This window comes from Protopterus annectens, chromosome 6.part0 (assembly GCF_019279795.1).
Source record: "Protopterus annectens isolate FY-2018-M chromosome 6.part0, PAN1.0, whole genome shotgun sequence".
Taxonomy (NCBI): Eukaryota; Metazoa; Chordata; order Ceratodontiformes; family Protopteridae; genus Protopterus; species Protopterus annectens.
This window is the reverse complement of record NC_056737.1, coordinates 989,077,804-989,090,303: the sequence shown is the minus strand read 5'-3', so window position 1 is coordinate 989,090,303 and position 12,500 is coordinate 989,077,804. Positions and strand designations below refer to the sequence as shown.

The 12,500-nt window shown below is 33.7% G+C and overlaps 1 protein-coding gene across 1 annotated transcript in view; it reads right to left on the bottom strand.

Annotated features, from left to right (window-relative positions):
- The window catches only part of LTBP2 (latent transforming growth factor beta binding protein 2), a 3,457,946-nt gene that overhangs the window by 1,256,486 nt on the left and 2,188,960 nt on the right, over positions 1-12,500 (bottom strand). The gene's annotated exons all lie outside the window — the stretch shown is intronic.

Sequence of the window (12,500 nt, the reverse complement as noted above, 5' to 3'; positions counted from 1 at the left end):
TCTGAAGCAAAAATAAATGACCTTGTGTGGTAGAAATCTGCAATGCAGTTTTTATTTTATTTATTTATTTATTTTACATTTGTTTACCGGGCTAGTCCAGCTGGATATATGTCCATTTTCAGTGGAGGCCCGGGGAGAAAAGCTCCACTACATACTACTAAACAGTGTCAAGATATACATCAATATACAATAATAGGAAAACAACAGAAAAAAAAAATATGCAATAAATCTTGTAACAAGTTGTATAAACTTTTGAGTAGAGTCTAAATCTAGGATGATAAAAAAAGAAAAGATGAAGAAAAATTAAATACTCTGTAAGAGTATATAGAAGAGAAGAGAGAGAAAGGTCGTTAAGGAATCAGATAAAGATGGGGAAAAAGAGAGCTAACCAGGGTTATGACAAGAACAGAGCCAATGGTTATTTAGAAAGAATTTTAGTTTAGTTTGAAATAGGGAGAGTGAAGTTAGGGATGTAAGGTCTTGTGGTAAGTTGTTCCATATTTTGCCAATTGAGTTGGAGAATATGGAGTCACCTGCTGAATTTTTGGATCGGGATGTTTGGACCAGTATTTTGTTGGTGGAGCGTAGGTACCTCTGATTGTTATAGGGCGTTATGAGGGTGGAGAGTATTGGGGTGTTGTCAGGGTGATGTAGGGCATTATGGGCAATAGTGAGTTGATAGTATTGCATGAGGTGTGGTAGTTCAAGCCACCCTAGCTTCTTGAGATTTAAACAATGATGAGTTCTATATGGAGAGGCAGTTGCAAATCTGGCAATATTGTTATATGATGTAGTAAGTTTTTTAAGATTATGTTTAGAAAGATTTGTGCATATGGAGGAAGCATATAAAAGGGTTGAGATTAAGTGGGTTCTAGCTATTGTAATTTTGGCTTCAGGGGTAAGAAAAGATTTGATTCTGTAGAGAGAGCCTAGTTTTCTGTTGGTAGATTGTATTGTAAGGTTAATGTGGTTGTCAAATCGTAATTGATTGTCAGTAGTAATACCCAAGAGTTTTGTTGTTTGGTCAGGAGAGATAATGGTCCCGTTATCGGATGTGAGTGTAAAATGGATAGAGGAAGACAAGTGGGTGGGTGAAAAGAGCAAGAGTTTGGTTTACTTGGGGTTAAGGAGAAGACAATGATTAGAGAACCATTGTTCTATAGTTGAGAAGGTTTTTTGTGTGAGAGAGTGAAGTTCTGACTGTGTTGAGGCTGAGCAAATGATGGTAGTGTCATCTGCATATTGAATGCAAGTTTATTAAATTCTATAGATTTTACATTATCTCTTTGATAATGTGATTATAATTTTCCAACACTTTTGTCACTCTTGAAAAACGGATTGAGACTGTTAAACTGAAAGGCCACACAGTGAAACATTAAAACTGATTTATTAAACATTCAAGTACATACAACGATAAGGTACTAAGCGCTTTCACCCATCAACCTCAGGGCATCATCAGAGTACTAAATGTACAATTACATATCCACCCCTTATATACACTCGCTAATTAGTTAATTAATAAATCGAATACTATTTAATAACCCTACAATTTCATATGCTGTTAAAATGTGATAATTAAATTAATAAATAGCTAAAAAGCTAAAAATATAATAATAAAACACCAGGTAACAATATTGGTACATTAAAAATTCATGTGAATTATATAAAAATATATACTAGCCTAGACATAATAATGAATTGTAAAACTGATAACATGATATATCTGTCTAAATAAATATATATAGCACCTATAAATATATGTAAATGTATCAATAGAAAATGATCAAATGAAATATGATTTATATTTTAATATACTAGATATGGATACATGTTCATTAATGCCTGGCAAAGTACAGGCGTTTAGTCTAAGTTGCCAGAGACATTCCTTGGCCTCCAACATGGTCTTCTCATCACCTCCTTTGTGTATATTATGCGGAATTCTATCTATAATAAAAAATAGAAATCTCTTAAAATTGGGACAGCTAATACTATGTGTATATAGAGAACTAGTAGTTTTTTTATGTCTCTAACATGTTCTACAATATGTTCTCTTAACTTCCTAGTAGTTTTCCCAACATAAAATGCTGAACATGCTGAACATGTTGCTAAATAAACAATCATCTTAGTATTACAATTACAATACCCAGAGCATCTAATAGTTTTACCAAAATTAGAAATAGCAACATATGGACCATCATTAATATATTTACATGTGTGACAGGTTCCACATTTGCTCATTCTAAACATTTTAAATGTATCCTTGTTTGTGTTCATCTCATAAATTTCCTTCAAATTCCTCCCTCTACTAAATGTAATCTTTGGATGACTACCAATAATCTCAGTCAATTCAGCATTATTCATAAAAACACTTATCCATGTCTCATGTATAATGTTAACAATATTATGGGATGTTTCATTGTAAGGTAGTATGAAAGTATCATTTCCAGACATATTTGTATTGGTATTCAATATATTGTTGCATCCAAATTTGATAATAGGTCTATAAATCAAATGTCTTTTTGTAAAAATCTCTCTTTTAATATTACAAATAAGTTCATTAGGGTAACCTCTGTCAAGAAACATATTCGATAATTTTTCAATTTCTAACTCAAATGTATTATCATCACTAATAATTCTTGACAGTCTTAACATTTGACCTTTAATCAAATTTCTTTTTTGATAATAGGGATGACAACTATTAAAATGTAAGAAGGAATTTGAAAATGTTTTCTTTCTAAAAATGTTAGAGTGAATCACATCGTCACTATGAGAAAAAACAATGTCAACATATTCACAGTTATTCTCATAGATTTTACTGGTAAATTCTAAAAACATAGATGTCCTACCTAAAAACTGCATAAATTCAGAAAATTCATCTTTATTACCTGTCCAAAAATGAGAATATCATCCAGATATCTCAATTATAAGGTAATTTTGGACCAATATGTTGATGTGAAAACCAAATCAGTTTCCCAATTAGCTAGCACCAAATTAGCATAAATTGGTGCACATCTGGCCCCCATGGCCACCCCTGTACTTTGTCTATAATATTCACCACTCATATATATAAAATTATTCTCCAGTATTATTTCTATCAATTCAGTCATAAGTCTGCATTTTGAAACATTCATACCACTGAATTTCAATAAACTGGCTTCAAACATTTCCAGGCCTTGTTTGTGGGGTATAACAGTAAACAGATATACAACATCAATGGTGGCCATAACCATATTAGGACTCACCTTGACAATACATTGTCTAACTTGATCTAAACAGTGCCAGGAGTCTTTTAAAATATGTGGCAAATATTTGAGCATCTCCTTACAATGAATGTCTACGAAGGATGCAATGGCCTCAGTTTTTGAGCCCCTAGCTGATACTATGGGCCTAAAAGGTGGATGGTAGATGTCTTTGTGTATTTTTGGGATTCCAAAAATGGATGAGGCAATAGGAAATTCAACTGTTCAATAAGAATATTCTTCTTTGTCGATAGTTCCATCCATAAGGAATTCATACAATAGCCAATCCAATTTAATATATGCCCTAGACACTTCGTACTTAGTAACTTTCGCATAAGTATTATTGTCACTGAGTATAATGGTCATTTTATTGTAGTAATCAGTATTTGTCATAATTACCACACCGCCTCCCTTGTCTGGTTTCATAACCCTATATTTGTCAGTCATAGTTCTCTAAGACAAAACATTTCGGCTGAAGTGAGATTCTGTGATGTAGGTACCTCTTTCTTCAGAACTCTTCTAATCTGGGACTCACATAACTTCTCAAAAATGTAAATCATAGGGTTTTGTGGTGGTATGAATGTACTGCTGTGCTTAAGCCAAAAACAATTAGTGTCTGTGATACAATCATTGTTATTAGAGAAAAAAATTTTAGATTCAATAGTCTACTATAAAGTTTTAAATTAATTAAAACTTTTCCAATATCATACTTAAAAGATGGTACAAAAGTAAAGCCTCTTTTAAAAAAAGCAATAAAGTCGTGACCAAAATTGTTATCTGTATAATTGTATAAACTAAAACCTCCATCAGAGATGATAGAACAATTATTGTGACTGTGGGAAGTACCTGTATTCTGCAAACATCCTATTTCATTAGTATTGGATTCATAAAGGGTGTCATTAACATAAGTTGTAAAGATACTACCATTTATATAGTCACTGCCATTTACAATATGACTTTGCAATGTGAATTCACCCTGAACTAGGGAATTACTGTGCTCAATTGTATCTATCTGTGCCAAGAATTGGTCCTGTGTACTGTTGTGTTGTATTGTCTGTTCTGTTGGTGATACTGACCGCCATGTCAGTCGCGTAACCGTTCCGACCTTCTGAGTGTGGGCTCCTCTAAAAAAAACTCCCTGCATGTCTTCATGACAGAAATTATCTAGCCCTTTGTGTTCGTATTGGTTTGTCATTAGTGGGGGAACTAAAATTGTCCCTACTAACAGTATCAGCATCTACAGGTTTGGCAAGACGTCTCATACTTTTAAATTATTTAAAATGTACATATACTCTGTTACTCTTATAATCGTTAGTATCTCTATTTAACTTGTGATTCTTAATGTCCAAGCCTTTATTAGTAAATTTATCCATCTCTTTAAAAATACTTTCTAAACGGAACTTGTTGTGTTCAAACAGCAAATCCTGGCGTATACGTTTGTCTAAAAAAGACAATTGTTCATTTAAAGCTGCTAGTTTAATGTTATTGTTCCGTATAATTAGTTTAACAAGTTCAATACCAGTTTTATCGAATAATTGTAATAATTCATCAAATAAAACAGTACCTTCAGTAAAACCATATGGTAATTTGAAAATACGTAATCCTTTTGAACTTGACCCAGTCCCAAAGATCTTTCCAAAAAAGCATTGTCCATCTGTAATGATTTAAATGTCTTCAAAACTCTTTCAAACTCCGTAAATTGTTTGTTAAGACTACCCATGTCTCTATGATTAAAATAACATTCATTACTGAGAGATGTTGCCGCTAAAAATAATAATTTTAAATCCATGAAATTCTTTTCAATGCCAACTGCTACGCCGTGTGGCCCTCCATTGTGTCCGTCCCTAGTGTTCGAAGCTGAGTTCGGGGGTGGGCCTCCAGACTTAACACTTCCTGTGTTGGTGCCTCCTCCAATAGAACTCGCTGAACCATTGCTAGCTGAAGGTCATGTTGGAATTGTAGTTGGGGTGAAGTGAAGAGTATATAGCCGTTCCTGTGACTCAGTCACTAATAATTCAGCTTCACCGGAGCTTTTTTAGCTCCTATCTTGCAAAGCCTTGATCAGGCGTTGTGTGATTTCCATATGCTGCATCAAAAGTTGTTCCATATTAATCGACTAATCAAAAAGCCGAAATCAGCAGCGGTAATCAAAAGGCAGTAACCAAAATAAAACCAGAATAAATCGATAAAACGATAAAATGGAATAAATCAACTGATGTAATTAAGAACACTGTGTAACGAACTATAATAGCGGATCATTGACACTAAATCAGTCCAAGCGAACATTGAGTGGCAAAGGGTACAAGCTTGAAAAACGGATCGAGACTGTTAAACTGAAAGGCCACACAGTGAAACATTAAAACTGATTTATTAAACATTCAAGTACATACAACGATAAGGTACTAAGCGCTTTCACCCATCAACCTCAGGGCATCATCACAGTACTAAATGCACAATTACATATCCACCCCTTATATACACTCGCTAATTAGTTAATTAATAAATCGAATACTATTTAATAACCCTACAATTTCATATGCTGTTAAAATGTGATAATTAAATTAATAAAGAGCTAAAAAGCTAAAAATATAATAATAAAACACCAGGTAACAATATTGGTACATTAAAAATTCATGTGAATTATGTAAAAATATATACTAACCTAGACATAATAAGTATGCGAGTAACTGTAACAAGCAGCTCCCTAAATTTAATCAGCTGAAGTAAGAAGCTTCTTTCCAGTTTAGTTTGGAAGACCTTAAGACCTTTTGTTTTTGGTGGGGAGACCTTGTCTTTGATTCCCAACTTTAGGTTGGAGGGTACCAGAAAGGGGAACTGCCCAGGGCAGATCTCTCAGGCCTGATTTACCCCTGCATATGATGCACCTATTTTGGGGGGTATGTCTCTATTTTCAGGCTTGATTTATCCATTGACACAATTTTCACATGTGATTTTTGAAGCTGCGTAGTACACAGAAAAGCTCAGTATATGACCAACATATTAGTGCAACGAACAATGTTTAAAAAAGGGCACACATCTTTCATCTCCCTTTTTCTGAAGCAAAAATAAATGACCTTGTGTGGTAGAATTCTGCAATACAGTTTATTAAAGTCTATAGATTTTACATTATCTCTTTGATAATGTGGTTATAGTTTTCCAACACTTTTGTCACTCTGTTTTTTGAACATGCATTTCTGAATAGTGTTCCATGCTCCTACTGGAAATCGGAGGAGCTTTGTGCTATTTGGCAGGCAGGTTTTATGTTAATTAGAAATTCATACTTTTAATCAATGTACTTATAGTTTAAAGGGCCTTTGTTCAAATTTTCACTGTCTGCAGATTGAGAGGTATTGTCCAGAGTGCCAAATGACCTGATGAACAAATTGTTACATGCTGGTGAAGGTGAACTTGAATCTATTTGTTGAACATGTAACACTTGTGGTGTGAGACCTGATAATAATCCTACATATTACATTGATCCAGGTCCATACATTCAATTTTATTATCACAACATTTATGTGGACATACTACTGTGTGACGAAACAAAGGGGTCCTGCTACATTCTCTAATAAAAGGACAGAGGAATGATTTGCAGTGCACACTGGTTGAAAAGCTCATTTCCAGGTGCCAGAACATGCATGTAAAAAGCAGGGTCATGTAAGGAAAGGCATCACCTGTAACAAAAAATAAGACCAACAAAACAAGCATAAAACATTCTCTCATTTTAAGGCACTAGAAAGTCTTTATCTGTGTGCATTTATGGAAATCTCATTTTCACAAAAACATAGACAAGATAGTAATAGTTCAGACAAAGATCACCACAATGGACAGCCTAAACAAGAGTAACACAAACAGTCTTTAGCAAAGGATGAAGAGTGATGCCCAAAATATTTTAATGACCCAAGGAGATCACAACTACACACAGGTACCCTGTAATAAAAGAAGTATGAGGAGAAGGCAACATGTTTTAAAACTAACACAAAAATCTTTCCCAACAGAAAGAAGTGCATCGACAATTGAATAACCCTCCTGGAGTGATGCAGTGTCAGAACAATGAAATAATTAACAAAGGCGTGGGACAAACATGCAGTAATTCATATAAGAGGAGGTAAGCTCTTGGTTTTATAGGAGCTACAGTTTATGCTGTAAGTAGGGAAAAGGGCAGACTAGGTGGGCAGACAGCCCTTGTCTGCTAATGAAATCTACAGGCTTATACCAGAAATGAGCATAAAAAATGGACTGAGCACTGAGTTCACTCTGACAACGACACAGAAATACCAAAATTGTAGAACAAAAAAGTTGCAGAGTTCCACAACAGGCTTACCTTTTATTGTATGAAAAGAGAAGTAAGCACTTTCGCAATCTACCCAGATCGCTTCTTCAGACTATATTACACTGTCATACTATCTAACCAAGCATTTTAAAACTTTAATCATTAACACATTGTAGTTAATTGATCATAATTATCTAATTAAAGGCATAATGATAAATTATTTAAAAATTCCTTTCAGTGAAATTCAAAACAAAACTTCTTGCCTTACCATTAACATTGCATTGCGTTAACTTCTATCATGTTCAAATCAAATACATAGAGAAGACAGCGCAAAATATATATACCGTACCTTGTCAGAAGCCTTCATCCCCTCCATATGGAAAATGTCCCACATTATTCCTCTCCATAAAGGTGGTAGCTCACTAGAGCTAACCAACTACAGACCTATAGCTATACTCTCACCCCTGGCCAAAATTATGGAAAAGTGTGTCCACAAACAACTGATGGAACACCTCACCAAAAATAAAATTCTAGCCAACTCCCAACATGGCTTCAGGCCAAATCACAGTACCACATCAGCCCTACTATCCTTTTCTAATACCATCAATAACTTCAGAAACAATAATAAACTATCATCTGCTCTTTTCTTAGACCTCTCCAAGGCCTTTGATATGGTGAACCACATTCAACTCCTCCATACATTAAAAAAACTATCACTCAGCAATTCCATGCTGAAATGGTTCCAATCCTACCTGTCCAATAGGCAACAGGCTGTTCTATGGCAGGGCAAATTATCTACATGCCTACCTGTTACACTTGGAGTTCCCCAAGGATCTATTCTTGGCCCTCTTCTCTTCACCATCTTTGTTAATGACCTGCCCACAATCACCCCCATGCCACATGCATTCAATATGCAGATGATTCGACTATCATCAGCACTGCCTCCAACCTGGCAGACCTCACTGCTTCAACCCAAGACACCTTCAACCTAATAGAAAAATGGTTCTCAAGTCGACAACTAGTTCTCAACCCCAACAAAACAAAACTACTTACTTTCTCACCCACTAACAAGACTCTTCCCCACCTTCTCTATTACATCCTCCAATGGAATCACTATATCACCAGAAGCTCACACAAAGCTATTAGGTGTTACCATTGATAACTCCCTTAAATTTGACACCCATTTCAATCTTACCATCAAAACCGTCAATAAAAAGCTTGGCTCTCTCTATAAAGTAAAACACTTTCTCACTCCTCACGCTAAAATTACAATTGCCAGCACACACCTACTATCAACTCTTTTCTATGCCTCCCCCCTTTTTACAAACATAAACAAGACAACCCTTAACAAACTTGCTTCTTGTTACAATCACATAGCTAGATTTGCCACAAATTCCACCTTTAGAACGCACCACTGCACTAACTTGAAGCAACTAGGGTGGTTAGAGTTTTCCAGCCAACTCCATTTCAACCAACTCAAAACGGCTCACCAGATACTGTATCACCCAGAGAAAACACCAGCTCTGAAAAACATCATTCACCCCTATATTAACCTGCAATCTTTATGCTCCTCCAATAAGATCTTAGCTCAAACTACCAAAGCCAATAATTCTGCTGGGGATTCTCTATTCTCAAACTTTGTAGGTAAAATGTGGAACTCCCTACCGACCATGCTCACCTCAGAGCCCTCACTCCTACAATTCAAAAAAAAGCTTAAACCCCATCTCAGTACTCTCTGGCAATGTCCCTGTTCCAAACCTGATTAACCACTATCATTTACCCTTCTCTTACCTCACTATCCTAACCGCTTTTTAACAAGGCGCCTCGCCTTTGTAACTGAACTATGTTTTTTTTTATATGCTGATGTTGTTTTTTTTTCCCCAAGATGTGATGTATCTTTATATTGTATTTAGAACTCAACTATCTTCCTTTTTTGCATTAACAATGTTCATATGTCTGTTATGTACCTGGAGCTTTTCTCCCCGGGCCTCCGCTGAAAATGGACATGTATCCAGTCGGACTCTCCCGGTTAACAAATGTAAAATAAATAAAATAAATAAATATAAAAATATATATACATTCATAAAAAAAAATATATATATATATATATATATATATATATATATATATATATATATATAAAATATATATAAAACTTCTCCACAATTAAACATAAAGATATTGGTAAAACATTTTCTATAAAATTATATATATATATATATATATATATATATATATATATATATATATGTGTGTGTGTGTGTGTGTATTATGATAAATAAAAGCCTCCTATCTAAACTAAATCTTGACTGTTTTAACAGACAAAAAAATAAATAAATAAAATCTATATGATATACACTTAAAATCAATATAAATATAGACCTAAAGCAAAAACAGCATACTATATAATAAAGTATGAATTTGATTAAATAAAATCATGGAAAGGCATCAATAGCTATTTAGTGCTTCAGATGTCATGCCTTTAAGAAGGGTTTGAGTGATACTGCATAATTTATTCCTGGATATTTATCAGCATTCAATTTTATTATCCACTTTTGTTCAGATTCTTCCATTTTATTTTTTATATCACCTCCTCTTAGGCCTTCCTTAACTACCTCAAGCACAAAACATTTAAAATTATGATGTTTACCTTCTTTTTGAATATGTTTGGCTAAAGCATTAGTTTCTTTACCTGTCACAATGTCTCTCAAATGTTCTAGGATTCGTTCTTTTAACATCCTATTTGTTTTACCTATATAGTATGCTTTGCATACTTGGCAAAAACTAAAGTATACTATGTTATAGGTTCTGCAATCTGCATATATATTTGCTTCTTTTTTAAATTTATTTACTGGATGAAAAAAGCTAGTGCAGGAAAAAATATATCTGCATGCTGTGCATTTTCTACAGGGGTAGGTACCTTTCCTCTGTGATGTAACTTCATGTATAGTATTATGTGATTTATAACATAACTGTCTTTTTAAAGACTTTTTGTTAATGAAAGAAAAGTGTGGTGTAGAGTCTATCACTGTTTCTAATTCCTTGGATTCAGTTAAGATGTTCCAATTCTTTTTAAAAACATCACAAAACACATTTATATTGCTGGTATAAGTAATAGGGAAACGCAATCTTGTATCATTTTGATGTCTATCCCTTGTCTCTTGGTTTTCTAATCTCTCTGAGAAATAAGGATGACCTTTTGTTCCTCTTTCAGCCAGTGCTTCATTAACACATGCATCTATTTCAGATTTAAGATAGCCTCTGCTGATAAACTCATCTTCCAATGTTTCAGTTGCTTGCATAAGTTCACTATCACTGTTATATATTCTCATATTCCTAATCATCTGTCCTTTTAAGACATTTATACTAACATGTCTGGGATGCATACTACCTTTATGCAGTAGACAATTTTTCCTTGTCGGTTTCCTACATAAGCTAATTTTTATACCTCTTAACCCAGATATTTCGACCATAACATCCAGAAACTCAATTTATTAATAAGAATATTTATAAGTAAATTTCAAAAAAGTTGTTGTATGCAAATCATTTATGAAGTCATTCAGTTCAGTTTCTGACTTCCCCCATAAAATAAAAAGGTTGTCCACAAACTGTGTATACCATAACACATGTTTATTGTATTCATGTCCTTGTAATAGACATGTGTTTTCCCATTGCACCAAAGCTAGATTGGTGTAGCTTTTGGCACAAGCCTATCTTTTGTAAGTAGTAATTGTCACTAAAATTAAAAACATTATTCTCCAAGACTATCTCTAATAATCCACATATCATTCCAACTTTGTCATTGGGGAATGATTGCTTACTTATAAGTAGTTCTCTATTTTTTTCAATTCCCCATTGATTAGGAATAACTGTAAAGAGGGAATTGATATCAAATGTAACTAACAGAAAATGTTGATGTAATTCCTTTGTTTGTATATACAGTTTCTGTAAAAAGGTCTTGGTATCTTTTAAAATTGAATCACATGTATCTAAAACAGGGTGCAAGTTCTTCTCTATGAAAATTGACAATGGTTCTGTGGCCCAACCTTTACTAGAGACTATGGATCTCATAGGGGGCACATTAAATTCTTGTGAATTTTAGGCAATCCATATATAATAGGGATAGTAGGATGTTCCATTCTGAAATATTTAAAAAGTTCTTCCGAAAACATATTCGTCATTAACATATCAAAAAGATAAAATTCAATCCTATCTAATACTCCTTTTAAAATGGTGTTACTAATCTGTACATATGTTTCATCATCAGAAAGTAAAAACATCTTAACTACATCCAAGGAATTAGAAACAGTGATAGATTCTACACCACACTTTTCTTTCATTAACAAAAAGTCTTTAAAAAGACAGTTATGTTATAAATCACATAATACTATACATGAAGTTACATTACAGAGGAAAGGTACCTACCCCTGTAGAAAATGCACAGCATGTAGATATATTTTTTTACTGCACTAGCTTTTTTCATCCAGAAAATACATTTAAAATAGAAGCAAATATATATGCAGATTTCAGAACCTATAACATAGTATACTTTAGTTTTTGCCAAGTATGCAAAGCATACTATATAGGTAAAACAATTAGGATTCTTTGTACTTGAGGTAGTTAAGGAAGGCCTAACATGAGGTGATATAAAAAATAAAATGGAAGAATCTGAACAAAAGTGGATAATAAAATTGAATGCTGATAAATATCCAGGAATAAATGATGCAGTATCACTCAAACCCTTCTTAAAGGCAAGACATCTGAAGCACTAAATAGATATTGATGCCTTTCCACAATTTTATTTAATCAAATTCAAACTTTATTATACAGTATGCTGTTTTTGCTTTAGGTCTATATTTATATTGATTTTAAGTGTATATCATATAGATTTTATTTATTTATTTTTTTGTCTGTTAAAATGGTCAAGATTTAGTTTAGATAGGAGGCTTATTATATCATAATAACACACGCACACACACACACACACA